The sequence below is a fragment of the Rhinoderma darwinii genome, chromosome 3 (assembly GCF_050947455.1).
Source record: "Rhinoderma darwinii isolate aRhiDar2 chromosome 3, aRhiDar2.hap1, whole genome shotgun sequence".
Classification (NCBI taxonomy): Eukaryota; Metazoa; Chordata; class Amphibia; order Anura; family Rhinodermatidae; genus Rhinoderma; species Rhinoderma darwinii.
The window spans coordinates 62,729,604-62,750,639 of NC_134689.1; the positions used below are offsets into that span (position 1 = coordinate 62,729,604).

Genomic DNA, 21,036 nt, shown 5'->3' on the forward strand with positions numbered 1-21,036 from the left:
GGGAGTACAGGGTTCTGGAACTGCGGCTTCATACCTTACTCCCTAAGGTGGAGCCTTAGTCATCCGAAAATAGGGGGGGCCAGACTGGGAGATGCAGAGCAAAAATATAAGAATCAAATCTTCTTACATTATGCTGCAGCTTTTGGTCTACACGTTCCCGTCCGGTCTCCTCTGCCTGGTTCAGGTGGTCTCAGGGTCCTAGTGCCGCAGTCCCTGTTCGGGCGCCATAAACTGTGAGTGCAATTTAACAAGCCACTATGCCTTGCGTTCCATCCAGCTTCAAATTAGCTTCTTAAAAATCAATTTATGAATACGAGCAGCTCGGAGGAGCAAAAACACACAGACACGTTACTGTATGAAAATGCTTCTACTTTATTCTTATCAGCAGCGGATATTTATAGTCCGACAATAACAAATGACACTAACAAATGAGTCAGAAAGTTTAGATATAGTTCCACAACTCAATTGGCTCTTAGAGTGGCCGTTCCCTCATCTTACCTATTATTGCTGCGTAGTGTTTTGCACACGACACTATCATTCTCCATTTTACTTATTATTATTGCTGCGTAGTGTTTTGCACATGGCACTACTGCATTATAGTCCCAGAGCACCTACCTTCTAATATAACTAACTTGTACAAGCATATAAGGATATGAGTATATAAGGTATACAGTAGGTATAAAACACTTTGGAAAAATACATTTCCTTTCACATTTGTCAGAACTAATCATAATAGTTCCACTCACCAATCAGAGCTTCAGGACCTTCTTGATGAAAATCACCATCAGGTTGTATCCAAAAAAGAGAACGTGAAGCAGCACTCAGATAAAGTGAATTTATTCATCCAACATGGAACCACAACGTTTCACCTCCTCTTTGAAGGCATTTTCAAGTAGTGTGTGTTAGAAATACATACGTATATATAAGGGGTACAACCCAAAACAATCAGTGCAATCAATCAGTATACAATAATACAATAAAAGGATTTTTTGTCATCATACAATGATATAAAGTGACTAGTGACATAAGTATCAATGGTGCAAAAGATAAAACATGATATAATATATTGCTTTTCATAAAATGTAATATCCTCGTGTTACAAAAAGTGTTAAAAAGTTAATTAAATATAAGCAATGTAATTATTAAATACATCAACAGCTGGCACTCACCAATCTAGAAAGAGAGGAATCATTGTAGCTGGACTCATATGTATTCTACATCCTCCATTAACAGCATGTAGAATCTTAGACTGAGCATGCCTCTAACTAACCCACCAATTGGGTCAAAATGCACATGTGATCAATAGTCGTCAAGGGAACAAGGAAGCAACTTCAGATGACACAGCATGAGTCATCCATCATAATGGACGTGACTGTGTATATACGTCACTGCCCATTCGGGTGTGAAGACGCCATCTTTAAGAAGGGAAGGCAATAAGGTAAATGGGATTCGAGATTACAATCAAGTTTAAAAGCGAAAAAACGCTCCGTTTTTATTGCTTAGTCCCTCATCACACCTAGGGATATTAACGGTCAATTCGCCAATATAGCGAAAAACGTTTATGTAGATAGCTTGTGTAGGTACAGATCAAAATAATATTCTGTCCCTAAACACACACTGTAACCCTCATATCCATAAGGGAACAATAAATGTCAAAAAGTATCTACCATATCGTCAGGTGATGGTTCCCCACCCCGGACAGATTATGATGGACACAATTAATTCAGGGATCCATTAGTTGCATATATATTATTTGTTAAAACCAAACAAAAACAAAAAAAAAAAAATATTTGTACCTTCATCAAAATGGTCATAAACGCCACCGATCCCTAGTGTGAAAATGGACAAAGCATATAATATCAAAATGGACCAATCTAAAGTAGAATTCTAGATGTTTTTTTCAAAATCAAATCCCATTCACATTGAAATTGTATTATACGTCAAGACCATCACTTTGGTAATACATTTTCTCAAAAAAAATGAATAAAATAAAAAAATAAAATAACTTTTTCAAAAAAATTCTCATTTTTTTTTTTTATACTATTAAAGAGAGACAAAGATCTTCTTATATGTAGAAATATAATGGAGGCATGATTGTTGAGGGAGGATTATAACATATGAGTCCAAACTCTCCAATTCCAGATGGTGTGGGTCCAGTCATATCATATCATTGACACTCTAAAAAGAGAAGAGAACAAAAAAAGGAAGTTATTCCCTTATACAAAACTGTATAGACTCATACAGGTTTTACACATAAAAAATATATATTTCAACTACCATCCCACGATATCTACAGGATCCCGGGAGAGAAGATCAGGAAGAGCATAGATTGTCAAAGATTAATATAATATCAGATAGTTATAAGGGAAGTAGAGATATGTTGATCCAGATATTATTTATAAACATTCAGTGGATAGTCTACATTTAAACCATGTGGATATAAAGAATTGAGTTTAGTTATCCACTGAAGTTCACGTTGCTTCAAGATTAACTCCCTATTACCACCTCGTTTTGGTGGGGGTACCCTATCAATGATAGTAAATTTAAGACGTTGGACCTGATGTCCTGCCTCTAAAAAATGTCGTGCTACTGGTAACTCCACCTTCTTAGTGCGTATACTCGACTTGTGATTATTCAGTCTAATGCGACATTCCGTCGTCGTTTCACCCACGTAAATCAAGTTACATGGACATTGTAGCACATAGATCACAAAGTCACTCTTGCACGTATAGAAGGAATTGATATTAAAGGATTTATGTGTAATTGGATGTGTAAAGGTATCACCTTTTATCATAGATGGACAATTATCACAAGAAAGGCAAGGAAAACATCCTTTGCGTACTACAGTAGTCCGTCCTATATCACTTTTACTAACATTAGTTTTAACCAATCGGTCTCTTAAATTGTAAGGTCTTCTATATGAAAATAGAGGGGGGGAATTAAATTCCACAATTTGTCATAATAATTGGCTAAGACCTGCCAATGCTTTTTTATTATTCTTGCTACATTAGTGCTCCCTACATGAAATGTAGACACCATTGGAAGTCTCCTAGGTTGTGTCATTCTCTTATTGTTCTGACATAACTCATCTCTATTTAGTCGTTTAACCTTCTCTAAATGTTTATTTACAATTCTTGGTGGGTAACCCCTACTAAGAAATCTCTCAGTCATTTGATCCAGTCTAATGTCAAGATCCCTTGGGTCATCGACTATCCTCTTTACCCTAAGCAATTGACTATAGGGCAAGGATTTAATCATTCCACCTGGATGGTGGCTGTCAAAGCTCAATAGAGTGTTACAATCAGTTGGTTTTATGTAAAGGTCAGTTTTCAGTTTCCCTTCACAAATCATAGTGTCCAAAAAAGTCAGGTTAGTATCTGAAACCATAATGGTAAACTTAATATCCGGATCTATTTTATTAAGGGTCTCAAAAAATTTATCCAAGTCAGAAGTGTCACCTGTCCAAATTAAGAAGACGTCGTCAATGTAACGCCACCACCTCAGCACATGACTGAAGTGGGGGGACACAAAGACAGACGTCTCCTCGAGGCCCGCCATGACAATGTTAGCATAAGTAGGTGCAACATTTGAACCCATGGCGGTACCTCTGCGTTGCATGTAGAATTCATCATTGAACAAGAAATAGTTGCATGTAAGCGCAATCTCAAGAAGACCCAAAAGGAAATTTTTACAATCTGGTGTGAAGTTAGTTTGATCAAGTACCTTGTTCACACTGCTAAGGCCCCTTTCATGATTAATCGATGTATAAAGACTGATCACGTCAAGCGAGACCAGTTTAGCTCCAGTAGGAACAGAAATCTCCTTAATTTTGTTCAAAAAGTCTGTAGTGTCTCTAATGTACGATTTAGCTGATATAGCAAATCTTCTAAGGACTTTGTCCAGAAAAATGGCCATTGGACTTAGGAGGGATTCCCTACCCGAGACTATTGGTCTACCAGGGGGTGAAATCAAACTTTTATGTATTTTGGGTAAGCAATAAAGCATAGGTGTAATGGGTAATTTGGGAATAAGAAATAAATGTAAATCTTTATCTATCAGCTCATTTGCAAAGGCATTGTCTATCAGAATCCGCATGCGTTTTTCTATATCCCTTCTAGGGTCCACATGTATTTTTTCGTAGACCTCAACGTCTGCAAGTTGTCTGTAAACCTGTAAATATGTAGAACGGTTCATAACGACAATCTATGCTCTTCCTGATCTTCTCTCCCGGGATCCTGTTGATATCGTGGGATGGTAGTTGAAATATATATTTTTTATGTGTAAAACCTGTATGAGTCTATACAGTTTTGTATAAGGGAATAACTTCCTTTTTTTGTTCTCTTCTCTTTTTAGAGTGTCAATGATATGATATGACTGGACCCACACCATCTGGAATTGGAGAGTTTGGACTCATATGTTATAATCCTCCCTCAACAATCATGCCTCCATTATATTTCTACATATAAGAAGATCTTTGTCTCTCTTTAATAGTAAAAAAAAAAAAAAATGAGAATTTTTTTGAAAAAGTTATTTTATTTTTATATTTTATTCATTTTTTTGAGAAAATGTATTACCAAAGTGATGGTCTTGACGTATAATACAACAATTTCAATGTGAATGGGATTTGATTTTGAAAAAAACATCTAGAATTCTACTTTAGATTGGTCCATTTTGATATTATATGCTTTGTCCATTTTCACACTAGGGATCGGTGGCGTTTATGACCATTTTGATGAAGGTACAAATATTTTTTTTTTTTTGGTTTTGTTTTAACAAATAATATATATGCAACTAATGGATCCCTGAATTAATTGTGTCCATCATAATCTATCCGGGGTGGGGAACCATCACCTGACGATATGGTAGATACATTTTGACATTTATTGTTCCCTTATGGATATGAGGGTTACAGTGTGTGTCTAGGGACAGAATATTCTTTTGATCTGTACCTACACAAGCTATCTACATAAACGTTTTTCGCTATATTGGCGAATTGACCGTTAATATCCCTAGGTGTGATGAGGGACTAAGCAAAAAAAACTGAGCGTTTTTTCGCTTTTAAACTTGATTGTAATCTCGAATCCTATTTACCTTATTGCCTTCCCTTCTTAAAGATGGCGTCTTCACACCCGAATGGGCAGTGACGTATATACACAGTCGCATCCATTATGATGGATGACTCATGCTGTGTCATCTGATGTTGCTTCCTTGTTCCCTTGACGACTATTGATCACATGTGCATTTTGACCCAATTGGTGGGTTAGTTAGAGGCATGCTCAGTCTACGATTCTACATGCTGTTAATGGAGGATGTAGAATACATATGAGTCCAGCTACAATGAGTCATCTCTTTCTAGATTGGTGAGTGCCAGCTGTTGATGTTTTTAATAATTACATTGCTTATATTTAATTAACTTTTTAACACTTTTTGTAACACGAGGATATTACACTTTATGAAAAGCAATATATTATATCATGTTTTATCTTTTGCACCATTGATACTTATGTCACTAGTCACTTTATATCATTGTATGATGACAAAAAATCCTTTTATTGTATTATTGTATACTGATTGATTGCACACTGATTGTTTTGGGTTGTACCCCTTATATATACGTATGTATTTCTAACACACACTACTTGAAAATGCCTTCATAGAGGAGGTGAAACGTTGTGGTTCCATGTTGGATGAATAAATTCACTTTATCTGAGTGCTGCTTCACGTTCTCTTTTTTGGATATCTAACACATAAGGAGAGGTCACTCCTTTATTTTTGAAGCTTTGCACCAGCCTAGTCAGGCATTTGTTCACAGTGCTGCTCCAATCCTCTGCTTTTTTCTACCATCAGGTTGTATGTGTCACGATGATCATTCCACACCACGTTGTATTCGGAGTATGTGGGTGTGTGAGTGAGTTGCCGGCATCCGGTTAAGAGACTGGAAGTCCTACGTTGCTATGCAACAGGATGCTCCGAGAGCGTGATGACGACAAAGAACGCTCTGCGCGTGATGTTTACGGGGCAGAGCGTCCCCCGTTGTCAAGCAAACACAAACCAATGACCCTGTCTCCTTAAAGGGGTAAGGCTTATAGCACAATGGTTTATGATATAATGTATAGTACCAACCAGAAAAAAGATCAAAGCATAATCTAAATTACGCTCCTAGGGATAATTAGTGTAGATATAATGGTACACATAGAAATGTCTAAAGATTTGTGTCTATAGACAGATTAAAGGCACCAAAGGTCCACACGCAGGTATACAAGATCCCTGGCCACACTTCCGTGGTCAAAGGGTTCCAGACCCCAGGATCTGCAGGATTAACCCAATTGCATTTTCATGCATATAGGTAATCCAAAAGATCAAAACGTGTAACGGACCAGCATATATCGATGCAGTAGCCATTCCAAAACTCCAATATTTAATTAAAATGTGTGTACCTGGATATCAAACCCAATATCTCACTACTGATTATTCCCAATGGAGACAAGAAATAATCAATATGTATGTAAAAAAAAATACCTTTTATTATATAGGTTGGGACTAAACAAAACCAAAAACAATGAATTTTACAATTTCATTCAACGTTATTGATGTAAATGATGGAAGAATGGTCCTGAAGTTCTGCTGGCATCTACAATGATACAATGTGTATGTATGTATTTATTTATTTATTTGTGTGTGTGTGTGTGTGTGTGTGTGTGTGTGTGTGTGTATTAGAGATCGGAGAGCAGGATTCTTCTCTGCTCTGTGTGTGCAGTGTATGGCAGACATGATAGCAGTGAGGATCTACCCACTAGATCAAAGACAACTGGGAATTAGAGAGAGATCCTGGGGAGGGGAATACTGCTAAAACAAAAATGCAGATTATAAGACCTATAATGGCCAGAAATAGGGTTATTCCTCTTGTATACACATATATGACCGCTTATTCAAAAAAGTGATCTGAAAAGTAAGGTACGCTTTCAGTGAATTCTATTTATATGTTTTGTCAAAGTGCTATTTTTATGCTGAAGGTTACAAATTTTTGTTTTTTAAGGACTTCTGTTGGTAAAGGGAGAGCTTGGTTGCACCTTTCATTGATGCAAAAGAAATTGGCTGATTACTTGCAAGTTCTTATTGAGCACAAGGATCTGCTAAGGTAATCGGAAAACCTATTGGTACAGACAGGAGGCGATCTTGCTAATAAATGTAACAGAAATCTAATCAGAATGTTCTATTAGAGACAAGATCTTACGTAAAACCAAGTGTGACTTGGTGCATTGACCCTCAACAACTGATACATAGAGCCTATAAAGTGTGGGGTACAATTAACACAAAAAGTATAGCAGAGAAAATATAAACTTTATTAACATATATCACAACAATTAAAAGATGAGTCATACAGAGCATGAATAAAAACGTTCAAAAATCGCAAGGGATAAGAGTATGTAGAAATGGGGACAGAGTCTAGTAAGATGAGGTAAACAGACTAATTGCGTCAAAGCAAAAATGCAGATGGTAGCATGTATAATGTAATACTGTACATAGGTATATAGTGATGAACACACTGAAAGTGTGTTGCCAACAAAAAATATGTTAAAGACCTCCCGGAAAGCTGCCCGGACGAAGGCATCCCGCCGAAACGCGCGTCGGGTCTGACGGTCTCTCATTGCAGGGATACGATCATTACCATGGGTATGTCATGTAATTTGTTCCTCCCATGCTGCTCGCTCTCATAAATATACTTACCTTGAGTATGTACCTACCTTCATGTTTCTGTTTTCCAAGCAGCTTTCCGGGAGGTCTTTAACATATTTTTTGTTGGCAACAGACTTTCAGTGTGTTCATCACTATATATCTATGTACAGTATTACATTATACATGCTACCATCTGCATTTTTGCTTTGACGCAATTAGTCTGTTTACCTCATCTTACTAGACTCTGTCCCCATTTCTACATACTCTTATCCCTTGCGATTTTTGAACGTTTTTATTCATGCTCTGTATGACTCATCTTTTAATTGTTGTGATATATGTTAATAAAGTTTATATATTCTCTGCTATACTTTTTGTGTTAATTGTACCCCACACTTTATAGGCTCTAAGGTAATCGGAGTATAATATGATAAGCATGTTCCTATTCTTTTCCCAGTGTAATCATTAGCCATTTTGTGGAAATAAAATATTTTTTAATTTTTGATTTAAAATTGTTTTCGCCTGCACAAAATGTTATTACCTTTTTAACAGTCCCATATTTTAGCAATCTGCTACTCTAGGGTACACCACTAATCTGCTGCACTTTAAGGCTGTGTTCACACGAGGCGTATTATTCCTCGATTTACACCTGAAAATAGGGCTACAATACGTCGGCAAACATCTGCCCATTCATTTGAATGGGTTTGCCGACGTACTTTGCAGACGACCTGTAATTTACGCGTCGTCGTTTGACAGCTGTCAAACGACGACGCGTAAATTGACTGCCTCGGCAAAGAAGTGCAGGGCAGTTCTTTGCAACATAATTTGAGCCGTTCTTCATTGAAGTCAATGAAGAGCAGCTCAAGATTTACGAGCGTCACAGACGCCTCACATAATGCGAGGAGGAGCTTTTACGTCTGAAACGAGGCAGCTTTTTTCTCCTGAAAACAGTCTGTCTTTTCAGACGTAAAAGCCTCTCATCGTGTGCACATACCCTAATACGTGGTACCACCACCTTTCAGGAGATAAGAGAAAGGCAAAATGGAGATGTCATAGATATATAACGACCTATTCCAAGGCAAAAAAAAAAGAAAAGCTCATTTCCCACGATACTAGTCTGGTTTCTCTTCTCTACTTATTTATTTCAGTTGGTAGGCCATGCTAGTAATCGTGACTGTGAGGCTGGATTCACACGAGCACATTACGTCCGTAATGGACGGAACTTATTTTGGCCGGAAGTCCCGGACCGAACACACTGCAGGGAGCCGGTCTCCTAGCATCTTAGTTGTGTACAATGCTAGGAGTCCCTGCCTCGCTGCAGGACAACTGTCCCGTACTGTAATCATGTTTTCAGTACGAAACAGTAGTTCCACGGAGAGGCAGGGACTGCTAGCATCGTACAAAACTATGATGCTAGGAGACCGGCTCTCTGCAGTGTGTTCGGTCCGGGACTTGCTGCCGAAATACGTTCCGTCCATTACGGACGTAACATGGTCGTGTGAACCCAGCCTTAGAGCTTTATGTATCGTGACACAGCTATTCCCACATCTCTTCTAGTGGTATTTACCTGGACAGACAAATCAATACTGTGCTCTAGAAATCTGAAGCGGTCCATTTCCTGAGATATTTCTTCAAACTGTTGTACTGCTAATGTGTCCTTCGCATACTAAGGTTGGGTTCTCACGTTGCGGACACAGTTTTCAAGTTGACCACAGGTAAAAGCACTTTCATTATTAATGACTGCCCGGTGAAGTGACGCTTAGCTGCATAAACATGTGGCAATTATTAATTAAAGTGCTTTTTCCTGCAGTCAATTTGTAAACTGCACCAATCTATATGTTGTCTTGGTTTTGGACACACCTAGGCTGTGGTGTGTCCGTATTGTGAGAACCCAGCCTAATACTGTTTTACCTAGTGGATTATGATCTTATCAAGTAGATAGAACATTTTCTAAGGGTCATTTTACACTGGCCAATTCTGGCCGTACCAACGAACGCTGATTAATGAGTCTGCTTTTACAAGAAGCTAAGTATAGGGATGAGTGATCGTTATTTTGATCGCTCGTCCCCATGCATTACCATCATGTCGACAGCACATCTCCTTGTTTACATAGGGAGATATGCTACAGATAACAATAATATTTTCTGCTGCATAAACGATACAATCAGCTGATGAACGTTTGCTCGTTCATCAGCTGATCATTGCCCTGTTTAAAAGGACCTTAAAACTTAAAGGAGTTGTGCCAAGATAGACATTTAGCCCCTATTCACAGGCTAACTATTCACTGCTGGGACCTCACTGAACTCTATTACGATAGTCAGTTAGGAGGAGCTTTAATGAACCAGTGGTCAAGCATGCGCCCTGTCAATTCAATGTCTATGTGGCAGATAGAAATAACTGAGCACTATACTCTGCTGCCTCTGTCAGTCCCACTGAAAGTTCTCCTCACTTCATTTGTGCAGTGATTGTGGTCCCAATCCCTCCGTTCCCATTCTAGTGATCATTGGGGCCCCCAGTAACCAGACATTTATCACCTACCCTAGGGACAGGGGATAAATGTCTATCTTGACGCAACTACTTCAAGTAAAAGATTCAAGTAAAAGATTTCTCTTAAAATGCCACCTCTATTACATCCCTCCACCTATTACTTAAAAGATATCAGTGCTTAAAGTAGTTTTCCTACCATTGGAGAAATGGCATATCACTAATGCCCTGAATAAACAGGGCAATGATCAGCCGATAAACATTCATTGGCTGAGTTTATCATTTATGCTGCAAGAAATTTTATCGTTATCGGCAGCACATATTCTGTGTAAATAGGGAGATGTGCTGCCGGAAGGATAGAAATGTGTTAGGACGAGGGATGGTCGATCTTTTGTCCCCAAACATATCTCCTTGTGAAAGGAGCAAACCAGCGCCGATCAACAAGCTGTCTCATTGATAGGCGTCCCTTTACATGGCCCATGTCGGGCTGTGTAAGATTCCCATAAGATATGCCATCAAATCCTCATCTACTGTGTTCAACTGCTGGGACCCTTACTGATCCTCAGAATAAAGGGGCTGCATCGCTACTTAAATAGGACCTGCCGGCTTTACCTCTTCTTTTTAGTAAATACTTGTATTCCCTGTAAAATAGTATTGCTTCAGCATATTTTCTTGTAACTCTGCACTGTGCTGTTCCTCTGTTTATTTCTCCTGAAAATGTATGAATAAATTCGCAACTGTATATTATCATTCACTTTGTCAATATGGTCCCTACAGACTGACATTTTGAATTGCTCTATTGCCAAGAATAATGGTAATGCCCAGTTGTCAATTTAGTCATATTTCTGGAAGGAACAACAGAGGAACGGCACAGCGCAGAGAGAAAATCTACTCCAGAATTGTTCTTTAACCCCTTCCCTCTTTGGGCACTTTTGACCTTCCTGACAGAGCCTCATTTTTCAAATCTGACATGTTTCACTTTATGTGGTAATAACTCCGCAATGCTTTTACCTATCCAAGCGATTCTAAGATTGTTTTCTCGTGACACATTGGACTTTATGTTACTGGCAAAATTTGCCCGATACATTCAGTATTTAATTGTGAAAAACACCAAAATTTAGCGAAAAATTGCAAAAATTAGCATTATTCTCAATTTAAATGGATCTGCTTGTAAGACAGGCAGTTATACCACACAAAAATTTTGCTAACTAACATCCCCCATATGTCTACTTTAGTTTAGCAGCGTTTTTTGAACATCATTTTATTTTTCTAGGACGTTACAAGGCTTAGAACTTTAGCAGCAATTTCTCACATTTTCAAGAAAATGTCAAAATGCTATTTTTACAGGGGCCAGTTCAGTTGTGAAGTGGCTTTGAGGTCCTTAGATATTAGAAACCCCCAATAAGTCACCCCATTTTAAAAACCGCACCCCTCAAAGTATTCAAAACAGCATTTAGAAAGTTTCTTAACCCTTTAAACATTGCACAGGAATTAAAGCAAAGTAGAGGTGATATTTACAAATATTTTTTTTTGCAGAAATTAATTTTTAATCCCTTTTTTTTTTGTAACACAGAAGGTTTTACCAGAGAAAAGCAACTTAATATCTGTTGCCCAGGTTCTGCAGATTTAGGAAATATCCCACATGTGGCCCTGGTGTGCTTATGGACTTACAGGCCTCAGAAGTAAAGAAGCACCTAGTGGATTTTGGGGCCTCCTTTTTATTAGAATATATTTTAGGCACCATGTCACGTTTGAAGGGCTCTTGCGGTGCCAAAACAGTGGAAACCCCCACAAGTGGCACTATTTTGGAAACTACACCCTTTGAGGAAATTATCTAGGGGTATAGTGAGCATTTTGACCCCACTGGTTATTTGCAGAAATTTTTGGAAGTAGGCAGTGAAAATGAAAATCTAAATTTTTTCAAAGAAAATGTAGGTTTAGCTTATTTTTTCTCATTTCTACGAGGACTAAAGGAGAAAAAGCTACACCAAATTTGTAAAGCAATTTCTCCCGAGTAAAACAATACCCCACATGTGGTCATAAACGGCTGTTTAGACACACAGCAGGGCTCAGAAGGGAAAGAGCGCCATTTGGCTTTTGGAGCTCAAATTTAGCAGGAATAGTTAGCAGAGGCCATGTCGCATATGCAAAGCCCCTGAGGGGCCAAAACAGTGGAAACTCCCCACAAGTGACCCCATTTTGGAAACTACACCCCTTGAGGAAATTATCTAGGGGTATAGTGAGCATTTTGACCCCACAGATTTTTTGCAGAAACAATTGGAATTAGGCAGTGAACATGAAAATCTACATTTTTTCAAAGAAAATGTAGGTTTAGCTTATTTTTTCTCATTTCTACGAGGACTAAAGGAGAAAAAGCTCCACAACATTTGTAAAGCAATTTCTCCCGAGTAAAACAATACCACACATGTGGTCATAAACGGCTGTTTGGACACACAGCAGGGCTCAGAAGGGAAAGAGCGCCATTTGGCTTTTGGAGCTCAAATTTAGCAGAAATAGTTTGCAGAGGCCATGTCGCATTTGCAAAACCCCTGAGGGGCAAAAACAGTGGAAACCCCCCACAAGCGACCCCATTTTGGAAACTACACCCCTTGAGGAAATTATCTAGGGGTATAGTGAGCATTTTGACCCCACAGTTTTTTTGCAGACATTTCTGGAAGTAGGCAGTGAAAATGAAAATCTAAATTTTTTCAAAGAAAATGTAGGTTTAGCTAATTTTTTCTCATTTCCACGAGGACTAAAGGAGAAAAAGCTCCACAACATTTGTAAAACAATTTCTCCCGAGTAAAACAGTACCCCACATGTGGTCATAAACGGCTGTTTGGACACACGGCAGGGCTCAGAAGAGAAAGAGCGCCATTTGGAGCTCAAATTTGACAGGGATGGTTTTGGGAGGCCATGTCACATGTTCAAAGAACCTGAGGGGCCAAAACAGTGGAAACCCCCCACAAGTGACCCCATTTTGGAAACTGCACCCCTTGAGGAAATTATCTAGTGGTATAGTGAGCATTTTGACGCCACCAGTTTTTTTGCAGAAAATTCTGGAATTAGGCAGTGAAAATGAAAATCAACATTTTTTCAAAGAAAATGTAGGCTTAGCTAATTTTTTCTCATTTCCACGAGGACTAAAGGAGAAAAAGCTCCACAACATTTGTAAAGCAATTACTCCCGAGTAAAACAGTACCCCACATGTGGTCATAAACAGCTGTTTGGACACACTGTAGGGCTCAGAAGCGCCATTTGAGTTTTGGAACTAGGATTTAGCTGGATATGTGTGTGGACACAATGTTGCTTTTGGCATAATAAAGGGGTTAATGAATTATGAAATTACTAATTTATGGATGTATGGTACTCTTTGAAGCAATCCTTGATACACAGGCCTGGTTTTTCGGGGCAGGTTTCACAGTGGTAAATAGTGTATTTTCTTATTCCCCTTTTGGAACACACTCTGCACCTTTTTTGTGTCCTTCTCTTCTTCGAAATTTGGGGCACTTCATTGGGGAAATGTTGCCCTGGTACAATGCGTGGAGTATCGCTACCAGCAGATGTGCTTGGGCCCTCCCCTGCCTGGTTCCCAAATAGAAGTGCCTTGATCACCACCTCTTGGAAGTTAAGGAATGTCCCTGTCCGGCCTGCACATCGGGATAGTACGTAAGCATTATACATTGCCATCTGTACAATGTGCACGGCCATCTTTTTGTACCATGTCTTTGTTTTCCGTAGGGCACTATAAGGCTTCAGTACTTGATCAGAGAGATCAACCCCGCCCATGTACTTATTGTGGCCCAGGATGCAATTTGGCTTCTGGGTCACTGTGGTGGAACCTCGTTCAGGGACAGGGGTGGTGCCGCTGCCATCAATTGTGGTCAATATAAGGACATCCCTCTTGTCCTTATATTTGACGAACAGCATGTTCTCGCTGCATAGTTCCCTGCTCTCAGCCCTTCTGAGGCTTTGGCTAAGCAGTGTTTTAGGGAGGCCTCTCTGATTTTTGCGCACAGTACCGCATGCTACAGTACTTCTGGCAGAAAGGCACTTAAATAGTGGGATGCTGGTATAGAAGTTATCGACGTAAAGGTGATAACCCTTGTCCAGCAATGGGTGCATCAAATCCCACACTATTTTCCCACTAACTCCCAGGACGGGGGGCATTCTGGGGGTTCAATAATAGAGTCCTTCCCTTCGTAAACCCTAAACCTGTGTGTATACCCAGATGTACTCTCACACATTTTGTACAATTTAATTCCATACCTTGCCCTCTTATTGGGCAGGTATTGGCGGAATTTAAGCCTCCCCTTAAAATGAACAAGGGACTCGTCTATGGAAATATATTTATCGGGGGTGTACACTTGTGAAAATTTGGTGGAGAAATGATCAATGAGTGGCCTGATTTTAAAAAGACGGTCAAATGTCGGGTCGTTCTGGGGCGGGCACTATGCATTATCATTATAATGCAAGAATTTTAAAATGGCTTCAAAGCGAGTCCGGATCATGGCCATGCGGTAAATTGGGGTGCTGTACAAAATATCCGCACTCCAGTATTGCCTAAGCTCTGGCTTCCTCACTAGTCCCATATGCAGCACAAGGCCCCAAAATGTCATCATCTCCGCTGCATCTACTGGGGTCCACCTAACAAAAAATGAAGTGGGGTTTTGGGTTAAAAATTGTTGGGCGTACAGATTCGTCTGGGCCACCATTAAATTAACAAACTCCTCAGAGAAAAAGACCTTGAAAAAGTCCATTTCTGTGAGGCCTTCAGTCTCAAACTGAATTCCTGAGCTGCCTATAAAATCAGGAATTTGAGGCTCATAATTTTCGGGGAGTGGAGTCCACACGGGATCAATCATTGGGGTTGGCTCAGCTGCTCTCCTGGGTCGCCTTTGGGGGGGTTCCTCATCACTGGAGGAGGAAGAGGAGGAAACTAAAAGGAGTGGGGCATATTCTTCCTCTCCCTCGCTGGCCGACTCAGTGTCAGAGGCAATGATGGCGTATGCCTCCTCGACTGAATACATCCTTCTGGACGATTGAGACATTTTGATTTATTACAGGGGGTTGTGTGGTGTTTTTACACGTGTAATCAACTTTTATTTTTACACAGGGGGGTGTGTGTATGTGTGGTGTTTTTACACGTGTATAGTGAACAGAAATTAGAAGATAAGAAAGAAGAGAAGAAAAGGAAAAAAAAAAAATAGAATTTACTGTACGATCGTCAGTTAGAAAAAAACAACTGAACGTCCGTCAGTAACTGACGCTATCTATTACTAAAAAAAAACTGTCGTCTAACTAACTTGCTACAGCAAAACTAGGTTCTAAAAATTTACTGGACGAACGTCAGTAAAAAAGCAACTGAACGTCCGTCAGTAACTGACGCTATCTATTACTAAAAAAAACCTGTAGTCTAACTAACTTGCTACAGCAAAACTAGGTTCTAAAAACTTACTGGACGAACGTCAGTGAAAAAGCAACTGAACGTCCGTCAGTAACTGACGCTATCTATTACTAAAAAAAACCTGTAGTCTAACTAACTTGCTACAGCAAAACTAGGTTCTAAAAATGTACTGGACGAACGTCAGTAAAAAAAGCAACTGAACGTCCGTCAGTAACTGACGCTATCTATTACTAAAAAAAACTGTAGTCTAACTAACTTGCTACAGCAAAACTAGGTTCTAAAAATTTACTGGACGAACGTCAGTAAAAAAGCAACTGAACGTCCGTCAGTAACTGACGCTATCTATTACTAAAAAAAAACTGTCGTCTAACTAACTTGCTACAGCAAAACTAGGTTCTAAAAATTTACTGGACGAACGTTAGTAAAAAAGCAACTGAACGTCCGTCAGTAACTGACGCTATCTATTACTAAAAAAAACCTGTGGTCTAACTAACTTGCTACAGCAAAACTAGGTTCTAAAAATTTACTGGACGAACGTCAGTAAAAAAGCAACTGAACGTCCGTCAGTAACTGACGCTATCTATTACTAAAAAAAACCTGTAGTCTAACTAACTTGCTACAGCAAAACTAGGTTCTAAAAATTTACTGGACGAACGTCAGTAAAAAAACAACTGAACGTCCGTCAGTAACTGACGCTATCTATTACTAAAAAAAACCTGTAGTCTAACTAACTTGCTACAGCAAAACTAGGTTCTAAATATTTACTGGACGAACGTCAGTAAAAAAAGCAACTGAACGTCCGTCAGTAACTGACGCTATCTATTACTAAAAAAAACCTGTAGTCTAACTAACTTGCTACAGCAAAACTAGGTTCTAAAAATTTACTGGACGAACGTCAGTAAAAAAACAACTGAACGTCCGTCAGTAACTGACGCTATCTATTGCTAAAAAAAACCTGTAGTCTAACTAACTTGCTACAGCAAAACTAGGTTCTAAAAATTTACTGGACGAGCGTCAGTAAAAAAAAGCAACTGAACGTCCGTCAGTAACTGACGCTATCTATTACTAAAAAAAAACTGTAGTCTAACTAACTTGCTACGCACACTATGGAAAGCTGCGGGTGAAAAAAAGACCTAAAAAAACCTGCGTAAAAAAATGACCACAGATGCTGATAACTAATCAGCAGTCTGTAGCCGCAGGGTGCACACAGATAGATGGTGCAAATTTATAATTGGAAAAAAATGACAAAAATAAAAAATTCCTGGACCAAAAGTTGAGCACAAATGCCGATCAGTGATGGCGGTCACTGATCAGCGCTCAGCGGTCACAGGACCCACACAGGTAATTGGTGTGGGTGAAAAAAAGGCACAAAGAAAGAACCTGCGGGAAAAAAACAAAACACGGATGCTGATCAGTGATGGCGGTCACTTCGTGGCCGCAGGGCGCACGCAGGGAGATGGTGCAAATAAAAAAAATAAAATCCTGCGACAAAAATTGAGCACAGATGCTGATCAGTGATGGTGGTCACTCATCAGCGCTCAGTGGGCACAGGACTCGGACAGGGAGGGGGTGGGGTGGGGTAGATTGGGACAGGGAGGGTGTGGATTGGGACAGGGACAGGCCCAAGGGCAGGGACAGGCCCAAGGACAGGGACAGGGCCAAAAAAATCTGTCTGATCACAAAAAAAGAAAAAAAAAAAGGTGATCAGACAGAAGCAGCAAAAGGGCTTTCTTATTTTTCACATAGTAGTGCAGGATGCACTACAAATTCCAGAAAATCCGCAGCAGACACTCTCTCAACAGCTCTGCACGCTGCCTCAAACTGGAATGGCGGCGTGCAGAGCAGTGTCGATGTACACAACACTGCCTGGTGCACTGATTGGTCGGTCGTTACAGACCGACCAATCAGATCGCTCCTTGAGGTGGCATCACTGCCACCTCCCTAGGTGACGTTGGTGGCGATGGGTGTTGTCTTAGACAGCACCAATCGCCACTGTCTAACTGTGCCCTGTGACTCCAGGGCGCAGTTTTAACAAAAATCCCTGCTATTGGCCGGTCAGAATTGACTGGCCAATAGCAGCGATCGCCGATGCGGGGGGGCCAAAACGGCTCCCTGGGCAAGTAGTAGAGATGGCCTGCTGTCATGGACAGCAGCCATCTTTACTTTGTCACGGTGCAATTAGCACCGATGACCGTTTCCCGTTGCACCGTACATATACGGCGCTTTGCGGGAAGCACCTCCCGACAGCGCCGTATATATACGGCGGATGTCGGGAAGGGGTTAATGGGGAATACAAGTGCAGTATATATTAAAACTGACATTTCAGGAGAGCCGACAGGTCCTCTAATCACAGTTTTTCCCCTGCACAGCGGCACTCCCGTCCACCCACTGCCCATGGAACTGCAACACCACTCCATTCTGTGGCACAGTGCCCTTTAGGCCTCTCTCAGCTTAATTAAAGAGCAGTGCAGACAGCACATAGACTTTCATTACATTTTATGTCTCATCTTTTCCTTTCTGCACATTTTCTGCTTATCTACAGTGAAGGAAATAAGTATTTGATCCCTTGCTGATTTTGTAAGTTTGCCCACTGTCAAAGACATGAACAGTCTAGAATTTTTAGGATAGGTTAATTTTACCAGTGAGAGATAGATTATATATATAAAAAAACAGAAAATCACATTGTCAAAATTATATATATTTATTTGCATTGTGCACAGAGAAATAAGTATTTGATCCCCTACCAACCATTAAGAGTTCAGCCTCCTCCAGACCAGTTACACGCTCCAAATCAGCTTGGTGCCTGCATTAAAGACAGCTGTCTTAAATGGTCACCAGTATGAAAGACTCCTGTCCACAGACTCAATTAATCAGTCTGACTCTAACCTCTACAACATGGGCAAGACCAAAGAGCTTTCTAAGGATGTCAGGGACAAGATCATAGACCTGCACAAGGCTGGAATGGGCTACAAAACCATAAGTAAGACGCTGGCTGAGAAGGAGACAACTGTTGGTGCAATAGTAAGAAAATTGAAGACATACAAAATGACTGTCAATCGACATCGATCTGGGGCTCCATGCAAAATCTCACCTCGTGGGGTATCCTTGATCCTGAGGAAGGTGAGAGCTCAGCTGAAAACTACATGGGGGGAACTTGTTAATGATCTCAAGGCAGCTGGGACCACAGTCACCAAGAAAACCATTGGTAACACATTACGCCGTAATGGATTAAAATCCTGCAGAAGTATTAAGTCTTGTTTGCCAAAGGGATCAAATACTTATTTCTCTGTGCACAATGCAAATAAATATACGGTATATAATTTTGACAATGTGATTTTTATTTTATTTTTTAATATAATCTAACTCTCACTGGTAAAATTAACCTATCCTAAAAATTCTAGACTGTTCATGTCTTTGACAGTGGGCAAACTTACAAAATCAGCAAGGGATCAAATACTTATTTCCTTCACTGTATATAGGTCTTGCTAGCCATATGATACATGCTTGTTATAACATGAGTTACACTTTAATAAATAGCAGATACACTCAGTGTCGTACATATATAAGGGGGAAGTTACAGGGTTAAAACCTGCCCTTCAACTTTTAGTCTTTGCAGAACACTTATACAGTGTTTCTGCTGCAGCCACCACTGGAGGGTGGTAAAGAAGAAAAATTTTTAATAAAATTGACTAAAATGCTAAAATAATTAAATTGTAATCAATAAACTGAATTTTACAATTCTTCACCGTCCCATAACTGCTGCCGTTCGGATCCCCTACTGCTTCTGGTTTACACTTTTATCAGTATATTGTGTCTCAATAGCGTGCTGGCCAATCACAGGCCGCTGTGGGTATATGTCAACCATAGCAATGTCACGCAGTGATGCATTGAGGCAGGGCCGGGCTGTGGCTTAAAAACAGCCCTGGCATTTTAAATTACACAGGCCCACCACCTGTCCATTCATGCTGTCCAGAGTCGGACTGTAGTAAGTTGGGCTCACACCTTGCCTTGCCTACACAGCCAGGTGGCTGGGAGCATCGCTACGAAGGTAAAAACAGTGAAATGGTCGCAGCGCTAAATCAGTGCTGCAGTCCCTTCATTCTCAGAATCGGTGGAGGTCCCATAGGTCCCAGATCATAAAGTGATGGCGTATGCTAGAATATGCAATCACTTTTACAAGATGGAAATACCTCTTTAGGAAGGTAACAAATTAATTGTTGAATGCAACAACCTGGGAGTCGGACCCCGACCGATCAGATATTGATGGCCTATCCCAGGGCAGAGTGCTAGCTAATGCTCTACTCGGGGACTCCAGCACTGATCCTGATGTCACTGTCCATATATGGACAGTGATGTCAGGAGCTTCCAAAGTGCTGGAGCCTCTGGCAGAGTAAAAACTATCACTCTGCCCCGGGATTCCAGCTCTGCTCCTGACGTCACTCTCCATATATGGACAGCAACGTCAGGAGTTTTCTATCGCTGGAGTCCTCAAGCAGAGAATCAGCTAGCGCTCTGCCCGGGAGCTAGAGCACTGCTCTGAGACGGTGGTGTGACGACCGTGTACAAATGTAGCCGTCTTTATCTTGACTTTTAATACATTAAATACGCAGTGTCAAGCAACTTTAACTTGACTTTTTCACTTTTTGACTTGTGTGATATCACGCTGCAGCAAGTTATCAGAGTCCAGTTAAAGATGGCTACATCCGTACATCTATGACAGTGATGTCGGGAACTCCCTGAGGTATATGTTTAATGTCAGGATGTTTCCCTACATACAAGATAAACATAGGACAATAACGTGATGTGAATTGGGCATTACACACATACTGTTTGCACATTATATACATATACAAAGTATATACATTATACACACATACAGTATTTATACACACAATTACAGAATTTATACTATGGATAGCTGATTTCAGGACCTGTGACATGTAGGAAACCTTAAGAAGCAGGGGCAATTACCCACTGTCACATCCCAGGAGAGTGGCAGAAGGTGCCATTAGTAAATCAACAGCTGGGTGTGCAAACAACAGGAGAAAGGAGCTGCGAAGGGGGGGGAGACAGGAAAGAGCACCTGGAGGACAGAGGACAGGAGAGAGCAGCAATAGGGGGGCAGAGCACAGAAGATTGTACTGCTTCCTGTACTGCTCTGTGTTGAAGAGGCTCTGTCACCAGATTATAAATGCCCTATCTCCTACATAATCTGATCGGCGCTGTAATGTAGATAACAGTGGTTTTTACAATCATTTTTTAGCAAGTTTATGAACAATTTTAGATTTATGCTAATTCGCTTCTTAATAGACAACTGGGTGTTTTTTTACCTTTTTACCAACTGGGCGCTGTAAAGAGAAGAGTATGACGCTGACCAATCAGCATCATACGCTTCTCTCCATTCATTTCCATCTGTATTCACAGCACAGCGTGATCTCGCGAGAACACACTGTGCTGTCACATACACCCAC

The 21,036-nt window shown here is 40.2% G+C and overlaps 1 pseudogene; it reads left to right on the plus strand.

The window, feature by feature from the left end:
• Window positions 1-5,337: 5,337 nt before the first annotated feature.
• LOC142750372 (RUN and FYVE domain-containing protein 1-like) overlaps window positions 5,338-21,036 on the plus strand; it is a 498,511-nt pseudogene continuing 482,812 nt past the window's right edge.